This window comes from Mirounga leonina, unplaced genomic scaffold (assembly GCF_011800145.1).
Source record: "Mirounga leonina isolate KUSES-001 unplaced genomic scaffold, KU_Mleo_1.0 Mir_165, whole genome shotgun sequence".
Taxonomy (NCBI): Eukaryota; Metazoa; Chordata; class Mammalia; order Carnivora; family Phocidae; genus Mirounga; species Mirounga leonina.
This window is the reverse complement of record NW_023270415.1, coordinates 70809908-70823107: the sequence shown is the minus strand read 5'-3', so window position 1 is coordinate 70823107 and position 13200 is coordinate 70809908. Positions and strand designations below refer to the sequence as shown.

At 39.2% G+C, this 13200-nt stretch overlaps 1 long non-coding RNA gene across 2 annotated transcripts in view; it reads left to right on the top strand.

Annotated features, from left to right (window-relative positions):
* The window catches only part of LOC118015215, a 57574-nt gene extending 48835 nt beyond the window's left edge, over nucleotides 1-8739 (top strand). The window contains exons 3-4 of one of the 2 annotated variants that reach the window (XR_004680582.1): nucleotides 2503-2666; nucleotides 8673-8739. This is a non-coding gene — a long non-coding RNA (uncharacterized LOC118015215). Of the gene's footprint in view, nucleotides 1-1134; nucleotides 1516-2502; nucleotides 2667-8672 lie in introns of those variants that run through there. The other variant, XR_004680581.1, reaches the window with a different exon arrangement.
* The last annotated feature ends 4461 nt before the right edge of the window (nucleotides 8740-13200 follow it).

Sequence of the window (13200 nt, the reverse complement as noted above, 5' to 3'; positions counted from 1 at the left end):
TTTCATTGGTCTCATAGAGATGGAATATTCCTTGAACCTAAAACCTTTTTTTTCTTCCCTTTTGGATTTTTTAACAAAAAGACCAACATGCCTTTCAATTAAAATTGCCAAATCATTTGAAGTTACGCTGCTCAGACCCCAGTGTAACTGAGGCCCTGAATGCACAGAACACTGAAGCTCACATGTGGGTGTCCTCTTGTTCAGGACCCTGGACTGGTTTCCCTCTGCTTTTCCCCTTTTCATCGTTGCTGTGCTAACTGGGGCTCAGGGCCCTCAGTCTGTGGCTGTAAAAACAATAATCCTTACACAAACATGGCGAGTAAAAGAAAGAAGATAGTCTTCTTTATATATACATATATATATAATCTTTTTTTTTTTTTAAAGATTTTATTTATTTATTTGAGACAGAGAGAATGAGAGACAGAGAGCATGAGAGGGAGGAGGGTCAGAGGGAGAAGCAGACTCCCTGCCGAGCAGGGAGCCTGATGCGGGACTCGATCCCGGGACTCCAGGATCATGCCCCGAGCCGAAGGCAGTCGCTTAACCAACTGAGCCACCCAGGCGCCCCTATATAATCTTTTATATAATACATAATGTATATATTATAATAATATAATCTATATTTCTATATACTCTATATATTTTATATTTCTAATACCACTTAGTCATGCAAGGGATCTCTGAGCTAATGCTTCCAAGCTATTTAGTCTGATGGAAGATGCACATCAAGCCCATTGACAGCCACAGACGTTTGCGTAACGGTTTTATGTTTGACGGAGTGATCTAGGGATAGCTTGGTGCAGGCAAAACACAGATTTTGGACTCAACAAATCTGGTTTGAGTTCTGGCCCCAAGCTATGTGTGACTTCAGATAGTGTGTTAGCCAGGCTTCTCCAGAAGAACAGAACCATAAAGATCTAGATCCTATTAAGAGAAGTCCTGTAGTCTGCCATCTGCAAGCTGGAGGTCCAGGAAATCTGCTGTTGTCATTCAGCCTAATTCCGGGGGCCGAGAATCATGGGAGCCAATGGTGTAAGTCTCAGTCCAAGGGCAGGAGAAGACCAGTGTCCCAGTTCAAGTAGTGAGGCAGAAAAGGTCAAATTCTCCTTTCCTCTGCCTTTTTGTTCTATTCAGGCCTTCGAAGGATTCAGTGATGCCTACCCATATTGCACAGAGCAGTCTGCTCTACTCTGCGGTTTAAATGATCATCTCATCCAGAAACACCTTTACAGACACACCGGATGGTAATACTTGGGTAGCACTGGGATCCGCTCAGGTTGATGTATAAAATTAACCATTATAGATTGCCTTACTTTCCTTGGCTTCTGTTCCCCCTTCTTTAAGGAGGGAAGTAATAGGACCCACCTCTTCTTATTGTTAGGAAAATTAATGAATTCACATATTTAAAACATGTAACAGTGTCTAGTGCATAGTAAATGTGACCATAAGTGATAGTAATTGCTAACTCTGGATCTCAGTTTTACCTTATGTCGCTCAGGTTGATTTAATGTCCTGGAATAGAGCAGTGTTTTGTGAATAGTAATGTCCTAAGCAAATGGAAGCTAATTTAGCCCATGTAATTTTTTTAAATTTGAACTTTTCTATTTGGACATTCTGATTTTTTCCCACTAACTTAATCACTATTGAATTAATTAAAAGAAAAATAACCTCCAAATAGGCCCTGATTTCTTTTAACATTTATTACTAGTTGGCATTGAGAGACTTCAGAAGGATTTTTATTAAAGATATTATGCAAAAATCAATACAATGCATTAAAACAATTAGGAAAATATGACAAATAAGCAAAACAGCTCATTATTTATTATAGACCTGAGGGGTATGAAAGGCCTGTTTGGAACACTTAGAGATAGACTTCAGGAGCAATTCAGTGCAATCCAATCTAATTCATTTGATTTATTCACAGAGTATCTACCAAGGGTACTGCACCAGAACAGGAGGTGTTCACATTTAACTTTTCTGCCCTCAAGGAATTCTCAATTTTGGGGGGAGATATGTCACTATCATACAAGACAGAATAAGAGGTGGCCTACATTTTCTGTGATTTCAGAGAAGAAAAGATCTTCCACGAAGTGACTGGGAATGGAATCATAGTATTTTTTTTTAACTTTTTATTGAGATACGATTTATATACAGGTAAAGCCATCCTATGTAGTATATAATTCTGTGAGTTTTGACAAATTTATACATGGCAACTACATGACAAATATATGTGACCATCACTGCAGTCAATATATAGAACAGTTCCATCACCAGATCCTTCCTTTGTGCCATTTTGTAGTCAACCTTTCCCCTACTCCCAGCCCCTGGAAACCACTGATCTGTGTGTTGTCCCTGTAGCTTTGCATGTTCCAGAATATCATGGAAATGGAATCCTAGAGCATATAGCCTTTGAGTCTGGCTTCTTTCACTTAACCTAGGGAAGAATTTCAGATTCATCCTCATCATTGCATGTAATTAATACTCTTTTCTTTTTATTGGCAGATAGTATTCCAGTTAATGGCTGTGCCACAGTTTGTTTATATATTCCTCAGCTGAAGGAAATTTGAGTTGTTTCCAGTCTGGGGAGATGATGAATAAAGCTGCTATGAACCTTTGTGTTCAGGTTGTTGTGTGAACTTAAGTGTTCATGACTCTTGCATCATATGGTGAGTGTGTGTTTATAAGAAACTACAAATTGGTTTTCCAAAGTGGTTGTACATTTTGTATTCCCACCTGAAAAGTGTGGAGTTCTAGTCTCTCTGTTTCTTCACCAGCACTTGATGTTGTCAAGTTTTTTTTTTTTTTTTCATTTTAATCATTCTAATAGGTTATACGAGTATCTCATTGTGATTTTAATTTTTATTTCTCTAATGACTAATGATATTGACTGCCTTTCTGTGTAGCACATTTAAGTTTGGCTATGTAGCACATTTAAGTATAGCACATTTAACTATAATGTCATTATAATCTTTTCTAATTCTTGAAAATTTGTTTTTTCAATTTTTAACTATTAATAGTGATGTAATATGTATCTTTCCTTATAAATGGACCAAAAGAGATAAATTTTAACATTATTTTTTAAAAAAATTTATTTATTTAAGTAATCTCTACACCCACCCTGGGGCTCAGACTCATGACTCTTAAGATCAGGAGTTGCATGCTCTTCCTACTGAGCCAGCCAGGTGACCCTAAATTTTAACATTCTTGATGAAACTATCCAAGTTAATTGTATCAAATTTTATACCCATTAAAAATATATAGGAAGAGCTGAGTGAAAGTTTCAACACATTTAAAACATCTTTTAACAGCTTTTTGTATTTTTCGGGTTTTTTGGAATAATTTTTTTTTTCACATATATCGTTTTAATGTTTTCATTTTCTTTGGGTAAATATCCAGTAGTGGAATTATTGGATCACATAGTATTTCTATTTTTAATTTTTTAAAATTTAATTTAATTTTATTATGTTATGCTAGTCCTCATACAGTACATCATTAGTTTTTGATGTAGTGTTCCATGATTCACTGTTTTCATATAACACCCAGTACTCCATGCAATATGTGCCTTCCTTAATACCCATCACCGGGCTAACCCATCCCCCAACCCCCTTCCCCTCTAAAACCTTCAGTTTGTTTCTCGGAGTCCATAGTCTCTCATGGTTCATCTCCCATCTCTGATGCCCCCCCTTCATTTTTCCCTTCCTTCTCCTAATATACTCCATGCTATTCCTTTTGTTCTGCAAATAAGTGAAAGCATATGATAATTGACTTTCTCTGCTTGACTTATTTTGCTTAGCATAATCTCCTCCAGTCCCATCCATGTTGATGTAAAAGTTGGGTATTCATCTTTTCTGATGGCTGAGTAATATTCCATTGTATATATGGACCACATCTTCTTTATCCATTTGTCTGTTGAAGGGCATCTCAGCTCTTCCTACAGTTTGGCTATTGCGGACATTGCTGCTGTGAACATTGGGGTGCATATGGCCCTTCTTTTCACTACATCTGTGTCTTTGGTGTAAATACCCAGTAGTGCAATTGCTGGGTCATAGGGTAGCTCTATTTTTAATTTTCTGAGGCACCTCCACACTGTTTTCCAAAGTGGCTGTACCAACTTGCATTCTCACCAACAGTGTAAGAGGGTTCCCCTTTCTCCACAACCTCTCCAACATTTGTTGTTTCTTCCCTAGTCAATTTTGGCCATTCTAACTGGTGTGAGGTGGTATCTCAGTGTGGTTTTGATTTGGATTTCCCTGATGGCTAATGATGATGAACATTTTTTCATGTGTCTGTTAGCCATTTGTATGTCTTCTTTGGAGAAGTGTCTGTTCATGTCTTCTGCCCATTTTTTGACTTGATTATTTGTTTTTGGGGTATTGAGTTTGAGAAGTTCTTTATAGATCTTGGAAATCAGTGCTTTGTCTGTAGTGTCATTTGCAAATCTCTTCTCCCATTCTGTGGGTTGCCTCTTTGTTTTGTTGACTGTTTCCTTTGCTGTGCAGAAGCTTTTTATCTTGATGAAGTCCCAAAAGTTCATTTTTGCTTTTGTTTCACTTGCCTTTGGAGATGTATCTTGAAAGAAGTTGCTGTGGCCAATGTCGAAGAGGTTAGTGCCTATGTTCTCCTCTAGGATTTTGATGGATTCCTGTCTCACATTGAGGTCTTTCCTCCATTTTGAGTTTATCTTTGTGTATGGTGTTAGAGAATGGTTGGGTTTCATTCTGTCCAATTTTCCCAGCAGCATTTATTGAAGAGACTGTCTTTTTTCCATTGCATGTTTTTTCCTGCTTTGTCGAAGATTATTTGACCATAGAGTTGAGGGTCCATATCTAGGCTCTCTATTCTGTTCCATTGGTCTGTATGTCTGTTTTTGTGCCAGTACCATGCTGTCTTGGTGAGCACTGCTTTGTAATATAGCTTCAAATCAGGCAGCATGATACCCCCAGCTTTGTTTTTCTTTTTCAACATTTCCTTGGCGATTCGGGGTCTTTTCTGATTTCATACAAATTTTAGGATTGTTTGTTCAGGCACTTTGAAAAATGTCACTGGAATTTTGATCGGGATGGCACTGAAGGTATAGATTGTTCTGGGTAGCATAGACATTTTAACAATGTTTATTCTTCGGATCCGTGAGCATGGAATGTTTTTCCATCTTTTTGTGTCTTTTTCAATTTCTTTCATGAGTTTTCTGTAGTTCCTAGAGTGTATATCCTTTACCTCTTTGGTTAGATTTATTCCGAGGCATCTTACGGTTTTTGGTGCTATTGTAAATGGAATAGTTTCTCTAATTTCTCTTTCTGCAGTTGCATTGTTAGTGTATAAGAAAGCAACTGATTTTTGTGCATTGATTTTGTATCCTGCCACATTACTGAAATGCTGTATGAGTTCTAGTAATTTGGGGGTGGAGTCTTTCGGATTTTCCACATAAAGTACCATGTCATCTGCGAAGAGAGAGAGTTTGACTTCTTCTTTGCCAGTTTGAATACCTTTTATTTCTTTTTGTTGTCTGATTGCTGTCGCTAGGATTTCTAGTACTATGTGGCCAGAGTGGGTATCCTTGACGTGTTCCTGATCTTAAGGGAGAGGCTCTCAGCTTTTCCCCATTGAGGATGATATTCGCTGTGGGTTTTTCATAGATGGATTTTATGAACTTGAGGAATGTTCCCTCTATCCCTATACTCTGAAGAGTTTTAATCAGGAAAGGATGCTGTATTTTGTCAAATGATTTTTCTGCATCAATTGAGAGAACCATATGGTTCTTCTCTTTCCTCTTATTAGTGTGTTCTATCACATTGATTGATTTGTGAATGTTGAACCACCCTTGCATCCCGGGGATAAATCCCACTTGGTCGTGGTGGATGATCCTTTTAATGTATTGTTGGAGCCTATTAGCTAGGATTTTGTTGAGAATTTTGGAATCCATATTCATCAGGGATATTGGTCTGAAACTCTCCTTTTTGATGGGGTCTTTGCCTGCCTTGGGGATTAAGGTGATGCTGGCCTCATAGAATGAGTCTGGAAGCTTTCCTTCTCTTTCTGTTTTTTAGAACAGCTTCAGGAGAAAGGTTATTATTTCTTCTATGAATGTTTGGTAGAATTCCCCAGGGAATCCATCAGGCCCTGGACTCTTGTTTTTTGGGAGGTTTTTGATCACTGCTTCAATCTCGTTACTTGTTATTGGCCTATTCAGGTTGTCAGTTTCTTCCTGTTTCAGTCTTGGTAGTTTATAGGTTTCCAGGAAGGCATCCATTTCTTCCAGGTTGCTTAATTTTTTGGCATATAGTTGTTGATAATAATTTCTAATAATTGTTTCTATTTCCTTGGTGTTAGTCGTGACCGCTCCCTTTTGTTCATAATTTTATTACTTTGGGTCCTTTCTCTTTTCTTTTGGATAAGTCTGGCCAGTGGTTTATTGATCTTATTAATTCTTTCAAAGAACCAGCTTCTAGTTTCGTTGATCTGATCTGCTGTATTTCTGGTTTCTAATTGATTGATCTCTGCTCTAATCTTAATTATTTCTCTTCTGATGTGTGGCTTAGGCATCGCTTGTTGCTTTTTCTCCAATTCTTTAAGGTGTAAAGTTAGTTGATGAATTCAGGATTTTACTATATTTTTGAGTGAGGCTTGGATGGCTATGTATTTCCCCCTTAGGACTGCCTTTGCAGTATCCCATAGGTTTTGGACCGATGTGTGTTCATTCTCATTGGTTTCCATGAATTGTTTAAGTTCTCCTTTGATTTCCTGGTTGACCCAAACATTCTTGAGCAGAGTGGTCTTTAGCTTCCAAGTGTTTGAATTTCTTCCAAATTTTTTCTTGTGATTGAGTTGCTGTTTTAAAGCATTATGGTCTGAGAATATGCAGGGAATAATCCAAATCTTTTGGTATTGGTTGAGACTTGATTTGTGACCCAGTGTGTGGTCTATTCTGGAGAAAGTTCCATATGCGCTCGAGAAGAATGAATGTTCTGTTGTTTTATGGTGGAATGTTCTGTAAATATCTGTGAGGTCCATCTGGTCCAGTGTGTCATTCAAAGCTCTTGTTTCCTTGTTGATTTTCTGCTTAGATGATCTGTCCATTGCTGAGAGTGGAGTATTGAGGTCTGCTACAATTAGTGTATTATTATCAATATGACTCTTTATTTTGGTTAGCAGTTGGCTGCTCCCATGTTAGGGGGGTGTAGATATTTACAATTGTTAGATCCTCTTGTTGGATAGACCCTTTAAGAATGGTATAGTGTCTTCTGTGTCTCTAACTACAGTCTTTAGCTTAAAATCTAATTTGTCTGATATAAGAATCGCTACCCCAGCTTTCTTTTGATGTCCATTGGCATGGAAGATACATCCAGACTTAAAGGAATCATTGTTTTTTAAAGTTGGAAGAGAACTTAGAGGTGAATTCACCTAACCTTTCGTGCAGTGAAAAATCTTTTCCTGCAACATTTGTTCATATTTCAATGTATGTGCTTACTCCTTCCACAATTCCTGAATGCCTGCTGTTTGCCACAGACGGAGGAGAGACAATGGTTCACAAGACACCTGTTAGTCAGGGTTCTCCAGAGAAACAGAACCAACAGGACACATCCCTGTACATATAGAGAGATTTGTTTTAAGCAATGGCTCTTGAGATTGTGGCAGCTGGCAAGTCCCAGCTCGGCAGAGTGGGCTGGCAGGCCAGAGATCCAGGGAGGGGTTTGTAGTCCAAGTCTAAGGCCGACTTCTTTCTTGCTTAGGGGGTCTGTCTCTTTCTGTTAAGACCTCCAACTGTGATTGTACAAAGCCCACCCATATTATGGAGGGTAATCTGCTTTCCTCAAAATGTACTCATTTAAACATTTGTATGTCTTCAAAAACATACCTTCATAGAAACATCTAGAATAATGTCTGATCATGTATGGGTACTGTGGCCCAGCTAATTTGACACATAAAATTAATCACAGATATCATTCTTGCCCCTGGGGGCCTTACAATATTGAGTGAGGTATACAAGTAAGAAAATTTACTGCTCTGTGTAATTATTGTTAATGATAGAAAGAAATTTCAGATGCTGTGGAGGTACAGAGGAAGGGGCAGCTAATCTAACCTGAAGGTGGCAGGGACGAACTTCTCAGAAAATGGACATGCAAGCTGGATCTTGAAGATTGAGATGCATGAAGGCTTGGCAAGATTGAGAAGAGCACAACATATGAAAAAATGGAAGAGCTGGAAGGGAGCAATGAACACACACACAATATTCCCTGATTGAAAATTGGGGGTTGTTCAAGACAGCCTGGCTATTCTGACAGACCATTATTTATTTATATTAATCATTGAAGTTCTAGGAGCAGCTGTGTGGTCTCATAAAGTTCAAATCCTATGTGTAGAAATTTCTCTATATGAAAACGTCTTTTCCCCAATGCCTTAATTTCTACCATTAGAGATACCTTCCTTTTGCTACAGTTTTCTTCCAGTATGACTTTCATTTCAAATAACATGATGTCTTTTAATGAATATGTGCCTACCACTGTATAAACACCATATCTAAGTCTCATAAAACCTTACATATTAAATAGTTTTATGTCCATATGAAAAGTGAGAGGATGGAGAATTTCAGATGGGTTAATCTCTTGTCTATAGTTACAAAGGTACTAAATGGAAAAGTCAGAATTTGAATCTAGGATTTTCTGGCTCTATTTCAGCTACACCAGTGGGCCACAAGAAAAATGACTACTGGATCCAGACCATTAACTGAAATGAGTGAAACAGGTGTGTGTTCATGTACATATACCTGTGTGACAGGTGGGAACTGCAGTGAATTGTAGAGGTCATGATTTATCCAAAAGGGCAGGTGTTACTCAGCTCCAGCCAAATGTCCCCCCCCCCCCCCCCCCGGGAAACAGGCCCTGTATTGCTAGAGTTCCAGTTTTAAAGAGACATTAGGATTCTGGTTTTTTTTTTTTTTATATATATATATATCAAATCATACTTTTTAGGACTGGCCCCAGTACATAAAAACACCATGCAGGCCAGGGGCGCCTGGGTGGCTCAGTCATTAAGCATTCTGCTCAGGGCATGATCCCAGGGTCCTGGGATCAAGCCCTGCATTGGGCTCTCTGCTCAGTGGAAAGCCTGCTTCTCTCTCTCCCACTCCCCCTGCTTGTGTTCCCTCTCTTGCGGTGTCTCTCTCTGTCAAATAATTAAAATCTTAAAAAAAAAAACCAAAACACCATGCAGGCCAGATAAAACACTTCTAGTGGCTGGGTGGTTCCCAGGAGTCACCAGTTTTTGATTTTTGATCTATCCTATTATTCCTCCCAAAATGTAAATATTTCTAACACATTACCATTGGAACACCTCAGAGTGTTTAAATATGTAGTAATAATATTTGTGAAGCCACATGTGGTCTCATGTGACTTTCATCATTACCAAGTGAGGCAGACAGGAAAATGATCTTTACACTCCTATTGTCCTTGAAGAAACCAGGGTCAAGGGAATTAGCAAACCTGTCCTGGGACACACATGATGGAAAAGGGACTCATATCCTTCCAGCCTAACACAGTCCCCGTTATATTACATAACTTTCTTTGACATTGTTCAATGGGTATAAACTTTAAGTTCTGTAAGACCACGTTCTAGAATCGCTTCTTGGCCTTTTGGCTAAGATCAAGTGAAGACCACGTTCTAGAGACCTGCATCATGTCTAGAGTTAGCAATACTGCGTTGTACACTTAAAATTTCGTTAAGTGGGTAGATCTCATGTTAAGGTTCTTACCATGATTTAAAAAAGTAAAAAAGCATTAAACTAACCAGGTGTCTAGAGTGAAAGGGGGAAAAGTCAATGGCTTTTCATAGGCTAATGTTTGAGGAAGTTAGAGAAATAGAAATACAGAGAGAAATGGTCAAGAATTCGAGCTAAGCTGGAAGTCAAGTCTTAGCTACTGTCAAATTGCGTAGAAAGGTGTAGGGTTTGGAACACCCAGACACAAAGCCCAGGGCTTGTCCAAAGTGGGCATCAGTCCAGGGTCTGATGGAATCTCCCTGCTTACAGTGACATTAGTGTTGAGAGAAACTGTAGGATTATCTAATGATTCATCCACTGAATACATAATTAGCAAGAACCTACCATATTCCAAGTGGCATGTGACTCCTCCCCTCTCACCCTGAAGTGAGATCCATAAGCTCTGGCTCTGGAACTTGATAAGTTCAAGATGGATTGATGTGTTTGAAAATAGTATCACTTTTTGTTCTGTTTGCTCTAATCCTGGAAGTGGTTGTCCTTGGGTGGGAGTGAGGAGCTGAGAATTAGGCTCTGAAAACAGTCTACTCTTTTGCTTTAAGAGACTTTGCTACCTCTAACAGCTTTTTAGTGATTCCTTTATACCAAAATGGGATAGATGAGTATCTAAAAATCTGAACAATATGTGAAGGACAAGTAACTCAATTCCTAGTGTTCATTGACATACCCTCACTTCTCTGCCTTCTGTAAAATACATATGATATGATACTGTACGATGTATTGTGATATGACACAAGATCAGCTCTGCTGTTTGAAGAGATTCTGGAGCTCTATATAAGTGAGGGGTTTAGTTTACAAAGTCATATTATGTGTTTCCTACTTGCCAACTTCTGTAGTAGGCCTCGGAGATACAGAGGGGAGCAGGACTCCTCTTGAGTAGCCCAGTAAGGATGACAGACCTGTAAAGGGGACTTTTTAGCACCATAGAATAAGTGTCAAGGGGAGCACCTGAGGGCTCATGGGAGCACCTGAAGGTTGGGGCAAGGCTGTGGAAGCAGATAAGTAGACACAAGCAGAGGAAGGGAACAGACACCTGGATGCACAGGGAGCTGGTTGGAGTGTGGAGACAGGTGCACTCAAGCACTACAGCCAAGGAACAGAAGAGAAGGAAGTGAGGGTAAAGGGCCACGATGTCCGGGTCTAGAGACCACAAAGACAGAACATGTGCTGAGAGCAAAACTCTAAGCAGCCATCTAAAAATTAGCCGACTCCAGTGTCAGCATCTCTAGGATGTTATTCTGAAGAAGCATGCCCTTATTCCTGAAGAAGCAAGGCTTCTTCAGGATTCGCTCCTGTCCCAGGAGGATGGGACAGGAGCGAATCCCTTGGCTAAGATTATAGGAACCTGATGGGAATATTTGGCTAGGATAGGCCAGGAGTGGGCAGGAAATAGAGGAAACTTCCTACTGACAAATTATCTAACATTTTGATGAGTGATTCTACGCTGTGTCATCTCAAATGATCTCAGTTGGTGAAATCAATGTGAGATTTCTTTTTTTTAATTCTTTGCCACATGGCATAAACTTCATGGAGTACAGTATCCAAGATCAGTTTTACTCAAACATTTTTATCCATAAGTGTCTGCAAACAACCCATATCATTATAGAAGTTGGTCTCCTGGGCTATTGGTGGCTTGGCTTTTTCTCCAGTTATGACACATATTTACAAATGCAAAGCAAACTAATGTTTCCTCCCCATGTCTCACTGCAGAGGAAAGTTAGAGAAAATATACACAGAAAATTTTAAAATTTTTGAGGGAGTACTGGCTGGATGGGCAGAAAGTACATGGTAAACGCTGCTGCCCTCCTTTTCCACACAAATTGCAATTTTTTTTATATTCTTGGACATGTTTCTCTGTGTTGGTGGGTGGGAGTCATTAAGTTGGGAAGCTAGTAAAGCAGCCCCAGGTAGTTAGAAAGCCCATCCTAGAAAAACAATATAACTTAAATAAATAACATTAATAACCACCCATAAGACTGGTATTACATCCGTGTTCTAGATGAGGATACTGAAGTTCAGAGAGCTTAGCAGAAACAGTGCATCATGGCAAAACTCTAGGGCTTTGAAGTTCCACTATCTGACTAAATCTCAGCACTCCCCAACTACCTGACCCTGGGTAATGTACTCTCAACTTAGCTTCGGCTGTCTTTCCTCATGTCCATTGTCCGCCCTGCTCCCTCCATAATCACTCTGTTGCTTGTCTAGTATACCTTACCTCAGTAAATGGAACCACCAGTCACCCAATTGATCAAGCCTGATCCTTGGGTATTACTTTTGTTTCTTTTCTAGAGCTTCCTCATTCTTTGTGTCATCAATCAAGTTCTGTTCCTTATGTACTGAATACTTTTCAAATCTGTCTACTATCTCTGTCATTTCAGTCCATGGTCCATCTGCTCACTTCTGGTCTCCCTGCATCTTCTTCTGCCTATCCTACTTCAAAATCATTCTCTATTTGCAGCCAGAGGGAGTTGTTCAACCCCAAATCTAATCCTATAATCCCCCACTTACCTTTTTGTGACTTCTGTGGCTCTAAAGATGAAATAAATTTTTATATGCTCAACAAAGCTTTGTATCTCTCTCTCCCGCCCCATCTCCTGCTATGTTTCATCTTTTCTATGCTTTAGCCATACTAGGCTTTGTTTCAGTACCTCAGGTGAGTCACATACTCTTTCCTATCACATAACCTTCACACTTTCTTTTCTCTTCACCTGGAATGCTCTGTCCCTCCCCCACCCCTTTTTTCTTTTAGCCTGGCTAACTTTCTACTCATTCTTGAGTCTTTCCTGACTGTGGAGATGGCTCGGGTACCTCTTTTATATGGTCACACAAAACTCTGAACTTCTCCCTCCTGATACTCCTCACACTTAAAATTTCTTGTTCAGTGTGTGTCTTCCTAAATGGAATATAAATTCCAGGCTCAGTGCTATTGGCCCAGTGCTTACCACATAGTAGTTGTTCAGTAAGTATTTACTGAACAACTATGCATAGTTAAATGGAGACATTGTGAAATTAGGTAAAAGAGTAATAATAGGTCCTAGAACATAGTAAGCATTCCATAAAAAGTAGCTCATATACAGCATACTTGAATTCAAAGTTTATAATGCAGAACAGAGAATGGAACCTTGGTCTCCCTGATTCAAAACACCATGCCCTTTCCACCATATCACCTTATTTTTGGTCTAACTTAAAGGTCAATGCCTGTTGTCTTAGTTTTCCAAAATGAGTCGAGTATAATCTTCTTGTTGAAGGTTTTCCATGAATTAGACTTGCATATTGAGGAAAACAAATGATCTACCTTTAAATAAAATTCAATAAATTGCTTGGCCCAGGTCAAGTTGACCAGACTCCTTAACAGGCAGGAGGAATTGCCATATTGGCCAGAACTGTGGAAGATACAAGTGAGGGCTATCGGCCCAAGGCTAAGTGAAATC